Source organism: Montipora capricornis, chromosome 5, assembly GCF_036669925.1.
Source record: "Montipora capricornis isolate CH-2021 chromosome 5, ASM3666992v2, whole genome shotgun sequence".
In the NCBI taxonomy this organism is placed as follows: domain Eukaryota; kingdom Metazoa; phylum Cnidaria; class Anthozoa; order Scleractinia; family Acroporidae; genus Montipora; species Montipora capricornis.
Genome location: NC_090887.1, coordinates 16,642,748 through 16,650,502, shown reverse-complemented (window position 1 = coordinate 16,650,502; position 7,755 = coordinate 16,642,748). Strand labels below are relative to the sequence as shown.

Sequence of the window (7,755 nt, the reverse complement as noted above, 5' to 3'; positions counted from 1 at the left end):
AGCCTTTATTAGGGTCGTCACGCAACGCTCCTCAGCTCCACCCCCCTCTCTTCCCCCCCCCCCCACCCCCCACAAAAAAAAGAAGAAGAATAACTGGCAGGAGGTAATTGGGCATGTAAGCCCAACGCCCTAACCACCAGACCACGCCGCCTCATCCTAGAAAACATGGTGACCAGAAGGAACTGAAAAGACTGAAGTCAACTGAGCTACGCCCGAAGAACGGGATCTGTCAAACACATATGATCTAGGGAAACATGCATTTTCTCACATGAGGGTCTTGGGGCAGGCAGGTACAAAACGCAGGTCACAGGTCATTGTTTTATGAATACATAAACAACCCTAACCATGTACCAATGCATGTTTCTGCCCCGCTGCCACTTGACCCTTTCTGCAGCTTGAAAAACTGAAAACTGTTTTTTTAAAAGATTTCTTATTCTGATTTTTGTTTTCAAAGTTTTCCTCTGGCAAAGTCCGCAAAGTCCCTAGTGTTTGGCAAAGCGAAACATTCAACAGGACTCAAAGTCGGATGTCAGGACTTGCTGGGGTAAGCAAACACTAGAGACTGCAATCTGATGACTATAAAACTTTAATTTCTTTTTAAGAACAATGGACAAAACGGTTCAAAAATTTACAAGCAAATCAGTTTGACCCAGGTTGAATGAAGAATTTCATTTATACACTACGAATCATTAGTTTTCATCTACTAATCTGACTAATAATAATGCACGCACTGTAACACTAACTCTATACACTAACGCTGGAAAGAATTGCACCGGACTAAGGCAACTGCTTTCCTGCGGGACAATTCGTGAAGGCTTACATGATCCACTACCCCCTCCGGTGACAAAAATCTCATCCGACAGGAAACATTTCTCAATGGTCTGAACTTTTATTGCGATAGACGAACGTGTTTCTCGACCGTGGAAAATGTTTTTAAATTGTCGAAACTATTTCTCGACCTCCGAAAATGTTTCTCAACCAGTTAAAGACCGTTAAATGTATCTGGACCGCTTTTGTCCAGTATGGCTTTCCATTAAGCTTCCCAGATCTCCTTCAGTTTTCTTAGAATCGAGGCACTTGTCAAGGTGTGAAAAGAGCGGGAAAAATAGCGCGGGGAACCTGCTTCGCTGGCGAGCAAATAGGAGAAAGATGGACGCTGTGTCACTGGAAGTGATGAATTATTATTTGTTATTCTGCCTTCTTCTTCTCTATTTTTCGTTCAAAACTCCGTTAACTCTACTTTAATAATACATTAGGCTGACGTTAATCCTCAAGACTACAAGCAGAGTGCTTTCAAAGACGTTTTCAAAGTGTCCAAAATGCTTAATACGTCAGTTTTATTTTGATGGGAAATTATCTTCATTACACATTCACTGACCACAAGTCCATGCTTGGAAAAGAAATTACTTGGTAAGATTACAAGTTTACATTGTTACTTTGACAGAAAACAAAATGTAAATGAAACGTTTGTTGTTAAGTCAGCGCGCGGAAAAATCTGTTAGAATTTTAACTTTCTAATCAACGCCAGATTTGTAATATATAGATGGTGTAATGTTGTTTGAAATTTTTATAATTCTTTGTTAACTGTTTCACTGAAGGCGAACAAAGAAGTGAACACAAGAAAACTTAGAAAAAGACAAACCCCGAAATTAAGGACTGCCTTAAAAAGATAACATGTTTGCCATTTAACAAATTAACGTCAGTTTTTTATGTTTATTATTGGGCAACCCTAAAACCCTGAATCCGGAATCCGGAATCACAGGTCATTGTTTTATCAATACAGAGAGTAAAAACTATCCTAAACATTCATAAAAGCTAACCTTAGGCCTAAAAACGTTTGTTTAGGCCTAATTAGGCCTAGGGTTAGAGTGTAATGTGAAGTGCTAGTTTTCTGTATATCTGTATATCTTTTAGGTATAAAGACATTCTGAGTAAGCAGTGTTTTGATCAGTTGCCTTGCAAGTTGTCTCTCATTTAATTGATGACAGTGGATTGACCTAAGTTCATCTGGTGGCTGTTCTTTCTTGAGAATTACTTGAATTGCATATTAACATTAATGAAGTTTCTATAAATGCAGTATTAGAAATCCCTTTAAGGAATGCCAGCTTTCACCATTTTTTCGAGGCAAAACGGCTTGATTTTAGGTGTGAAGGTTACATATCATGTTTAGGATGCATAGTCAGTCCAAGAGTGGCAGGAATCACCTAGTTGGACAAATGAAAGTAGTTCGGGAACTTTAAATTATGTTAGGGTCCCTGGTAACATACTATATAATTACCTTATAATTTATTAATGTAGCTTGTTGTACACCAATAACTTCTGAGGGAAAGGCTTTAAGGACAAAATAAAGGATATTTTTATTGAAAGGATCCTCAAAGCCTTTTTCATAGGTAAACTCTTATTATAAATTATTAATGTCACATGTTGTACAACAGTTACTTCTTAGGGAAAGGCTTTAAGGGTAAAATAAAGGATGTTCTATAGAGAAGATCCTTAAAGCCTTTTACACAGGTAAAATGTACTCATGTCGCAATGATAGTAAGCTAAGATACTTAAATTACAGCAAATGGCTGCAGCCTCAAAGAGGCGTTTGCACACGGCCAATCTTTGTGTCTGTGTCAATTAATTGGGGATGGGGCAGACATCCAGAAATACAGGTGATTAGATGACTGGTAATTTTGATAAGGGTAACGAAGTGTCCCCATGCTCTTCTCCCCAACTTCAACGTCATACAGACAAGTTACGTCACAAAGTGTTCCCCGTAAAACTCCAGTACTCAAGTAAAGAGGAATGGCTACATTTACCCTTTACAACTCGCGTGGTTCTTGATGACAACAAAATAATTAGGCTCCCTTTTACAATTACTAGTACCTTGGGTTGGTGCAAAAGAGGCGTGTGTTTTGGAAAAAACGCCTCCAAATATATAATAGACTTCTTCAATGAAGCAAAGTGGTTGCCGACTAATTCGCGTTAAATGATTTGTCCCTGCCTTTACAGATGATGATGATGATGAACTTTATTAATGTGTCGAGGATCTGTAGCGCACAGCACTAATTGGTGACACAAAAATAAAATAATCTAGGATAACAATGCTAAAAATAGTAAAAGCTAGGGAAACTATAAAGAAATCTAAAACCTATTTAAAAATAAAATTTTGCTTAATGACATAAGAGTCTCAAAGTTAACTATTACAAAGCATACAATTGCTGCAGCCATCATCATTTATGACAGTCAGGTCTGTTCTCCTGATTTTAGTCTTAAATCTGTGCAGACTATCTTCGGTACGCAATTCTTTTGTAAGTTTCGACCAGAGGAAAGGGCCATAGTATCTTATCGAATGCTTTCCATATTTAATGGTATTAAAACGAGGCATTTTGAAATCCGAGTTTCTTAAAGAATATCTCCTATCACAGTTTGCATTCACTATAAAGAGTTCTTGTATTTGACTTGGGAGTAGGTTCTTTTTTGCCTTGAACCTGAGGATTGCAATTTCCTGAAGCCTTCTGTTGATCAGTGAAGGGAGTTCAGCCAGACTCAGCAGCTCGTCATAGGAGGCGGATTCACTGTTGAAAACTACTTTCAGGGCTCTCTCCTATAATCTTTCAACTTTATGTTTGTCTGAGGCTCTGCAGAAGTGCCAGATAGTACTGCAGTAGGTCAGGTGAGGCAAGATGGCAGCTTTGTAAAGTAGTAATTTAGCATGATTGGGTATAAGCTTTCTTAGACGTCTTAAAACTCCTATCTGTTGGGTAGCCTTTTTACAAACGAAACTAATATGCTCACTAAAATTAAGTTTAGAGTCCAGGAGTACACCAAACAATTCGATGGATTTCAATTATTGTTCTGTTAGTCGCATCTATATGCAGGTTTATACTATTATTTGTCCCAGAACCCAGTAGCATGGATTGATATTTCTGAACATTCACTTGTAGCAGGTTTTCCTTGTACCATTTAGTAATTTTGCTACCTTCACTCAGCAGTTTACCTTCCACAATACTAGCAGACGCACCTGAGGCAAAAATTTGATGATCGTCTGCATACATAGAAATTTCCTCGAGTTCCACAAGAGGGGACCAAATGAGGACCCTTGAGGACAACCCCTTATTGTATTTTTCCACTGACTATTCACAGGACCCAACTTGACCCTGTTTTGTCTGTGAGAAAAATACGAGCGCAGAAGGTTTAGGGCAGATCCTGAAAAGTTGTAGGATTCTAGTTTCTTAATAAGACGTGGTGGGCTAACAGAGTCAAATGCCTTACTCATATCCGAGGATAATATTCCCCCAACTTTTCTACTATCTAGATCCATCTTCCATTTCTCACCTAATCTCAGTAATGCGGTGTCATGCACACCCGCTGTTCTTTCGATAGGCTGTCAAGCTGTTGCTAAGTTTAGGGTCCATATACTCCGTAAACTGCATTCCCAGTAATTTCTCAAACAGCTCATCGAGGGTTGGTAGAATTGTAATTGGTCGGTAATTCTTTACTTCTTCTCTGTTATTACTCTTGTAGACAGGTATCCATTCCCCTCTCTTCCAATCAGATAACCATGTCCCTTGTTCAATGCTCATGTTGAAAATCCTGGTTAGTGAAGGAGCCAATTCCTTAGCTATTAGTTTTAAAACTCTGGGTTGCATACCATCATGTCCAGTTGCTTTACGAGTATTAAGTTTTTCAAGGGCATCCTTCACTTCATCATGGTTTACGGGTCTGAAGCAAAAGGAATCACTTGATTCCTCAATATTGGTGGAAATAAGATGTAGATTGCTATGCTTAATAAAATGCTCTTCAGTTAAATCATCTACTTGTTCACCTCCTATTCCCTTAGCCATGAATGAGAAGTACTCCGAAAGATACTCTGCCACTACTAGCCAATCTTATTCCATTCTGCCATCAATGGATAAATGTATTTCTCTCTTCCTGTTGTCCTTGTCCTTTCTGTCCAAAAATGGTTTGAAAGTTTGAAAAAAATTCTTTGGATTACTCTTCAGGTCATGAGATACCTCCTTCCAGTACTGCTTTATGGCTATACGCCTTTGTCGTGTGGCCTCATTCCTCCATTTCCTCTTAAGTTCCAAGTTTTCTAATGTTTTGTTTTGGCTATACCTTTTAACAAACTTCCTTTTAGACCTTATGGCAGATTTCCATGTTGTAGTCATATAGGGAACTTCTTTTGCCCTGACTTTCATTTTCTTTACAGGCAGATATTCCCTCAAAATAGTTCTCAGAAGCTTTATCCAGTAGTCATAACAATCCTCAACACAGTCAAACATTTCTCCAACATGCCAGGGTGCTATGCTAAGGGTCTCTTTCAGTTTGCCTATATCAAGATTCTTGACACCACGGAAAGTAATCACTTTACTTTGATGGTACTTCATTCTTTCAGTCAAAATTCCATACACCATCAGATGGTCACTAATGTCAGGATCATAAACACCACATTCTTTAAAAATATCAGCTCTGTTTGTCAATATGACATCCAATAAAGTTTCTGTTGTGTCGCAATGCATACAAAGCCTTGTTAGCCTTCTTAACTATATTCTCAACGTGGACCTTCCGTGATAGATCTTTTGAGATGTATACACCTAAAACCTTAGACTTTTAAACCTTTTGATGACAGTATCCCCGACTATAACGGGGCCAGGACAAAATGGGTTACACTGCATGAAATAAGATTGACGTCATTGGGGATAGGGTTTGAATCGGAAAAAGGGCCAAATTGCGAATGAGATTGATGTTTTGTTAGCATAATAAGCGGGATCGCGACACTGAGAAGTGGGTTTTTGGAACAAAATGGGAAGTGGGATTGGTACCATTACCCCCCTCACCCCCCTTTCAGGACCCTCGCCCGCGGTGTCATCTTTTTCGAGACTTTTTGCCGAGAAGAAGAAAAAAAGAGGGCGTATCTGTTACCTTGTTCAAGAGTCGTTTCATCTTTCTCCCTTAAGGTGGCTCAAACCAGTTTCAACTCATTCAAAAGACTTTCTTGCAAGAAGGGTTTACACCTCGGTACTGCCAAATGTAACAGCAATAGTGTGGTACCAAAACAAATACCAGTCATTTCTAAACAAGAAGCCTAAATGAGGCATTACGTGGAATGCTTTTGTTTCCAGAAACCATTATCCGGCGAACACCCTCTAAATTATTCTCAGGTTTCACGTGACATCGCGGCGGCCATGTTGGTATCCCAAACTAATCCTCCGGAAATGAAACTCTATTTTTATGCAGACGTTTTCTTTTGTTTCGGTTGAAAAACATGGCCACTGGTCACTTGAGTGAAAACCAAGAATATCGATTAAGAGTGATTGGAAGTACATGTACCATACAATACATACTTAATTGACCGCTCCCCATAGGGGCGTTTCAGGGCCAATGAAACAATCAACGAAACAACAGAACTCAACAACAACAACTGGTAAGAATCCCAACTGGCCGGAGGCAAACTGGTTGGCTATTTACAAGTGCAACTGGGAAGTTGAACCAGGGACTACCAGGAACAAATTCAGCGATCTCCGGATCTCAAAGCAAGCGCCCTAACCACTGGGCCACACTGCCTCACAAAGTCACGATATACTCTGTGAAAACGAATCTGCTATTGTGAAAATTGATGTCAACAAAGTTACGAAATTCTGTCGTCAACAACTTGGAAGCACTTTAGCTCACATTTTGTGACAAAAAAAAAATTATCCAAGTGTTCAAAACTATATGCAACACTAATACAGGGGGGACAACACAGCATACAGGATAAGTCTGCTTAGTTCCTAGGCTAAAATCTTACCTTTCAGATAGTTTGACGTAAGGTATGACGAAATGCTGTCACTGTTTTGTTGTTTTCGGCTGCTATCAGCCGATAAGGACAATGCAATGCGCTGAAAAAATTTCAAATATTTTTCAACAAACGTGTCGATGACTACGAGACGCCAGGTAACCTATTCCAAAGCTCAGTAAAATTACTAAGTAAATTCATCTTTGTCAAGTTAACAGAGCAGTGATCTTGCAAGTATTTTTAAGGTAAGAGAGACGTAAGGCATTCATCATTTAGTTGCTTGTGGCTGTCACCCCGCAAATAGCGACAATACAAGGCATTTCAAAAATTAAAAAAACGGAGTCAATTTGTAGAGACGAAGAGAACGAGACTCGAGCCAATTTTGACGTGTTCTATCACAGGCATCCCACGTAATAAAATGTGCTCATTGTTGTAACGTAATAACCTGCCATGGCAACAGGAAAGCCCTTTCAAACACCTTTCGTTTTGTCTTAAGTTACTTACATCTCAAAAACAAAATTCCATGAACCCTATTTTTATTGCTTGAAAGTGATCCTTAAGGCTAGGTTTCAAATCTCTGCAAAATTTAACAAAAATATCGGAAAAGACTCAGTGCTACCTCAAAATTGTTGAAAATTTAGGATGGCTCTAAATCCGCTCCACATAATTCTGTTTCAAATTATGCAAGTTTCATGTTGGGTTGCCGATCACTTTACAAGGACACAAAAATAGGGATCTCCGAGTTCGTGTTTGAGATATAAGCAACAAAAGACTAAATAAGGGATGGTATTCCTGTTGCCATGGTAAAGTTTTTTTTTCATAACAATGCGTCTCATAGCATTGCTCTTACGTGATGCAGTATTAAACCTTTCTGTTAAAAGAATCTCTTTTAAGTGTTGAAACTGGTTTTAGCTACCTTAATACGATATTTCACTTGTGAATTTGCTTCATTGCCAAATCCGCATGATATACAAGCAAACACAGTCTAA

General features: G+C 38.9%; 1 long non-coding RNA gene across 1 annotated transcript; it reads left to right on the top strand.

Annotated features, from left to right (window-relative positions):
* The first annotated feature begins 452 nt into the window (after positions 1 to 452).
* On the top strand, positions 453 to 3,151 carry LOC138048847 (uncharacterized). The gene is made up of 3 exons (XR_011132223.1): positions 453 to 544; positions 1,257 to 1,410; positions 1,915 to 3,151. It is a non-coding gene; the product is annotated as an uncharacterized lncRNA (long non-coding RNA).
* The last annotated feature ends 4,604 nt before the right edge of the window (positions 3,152 to 7,755 follow it).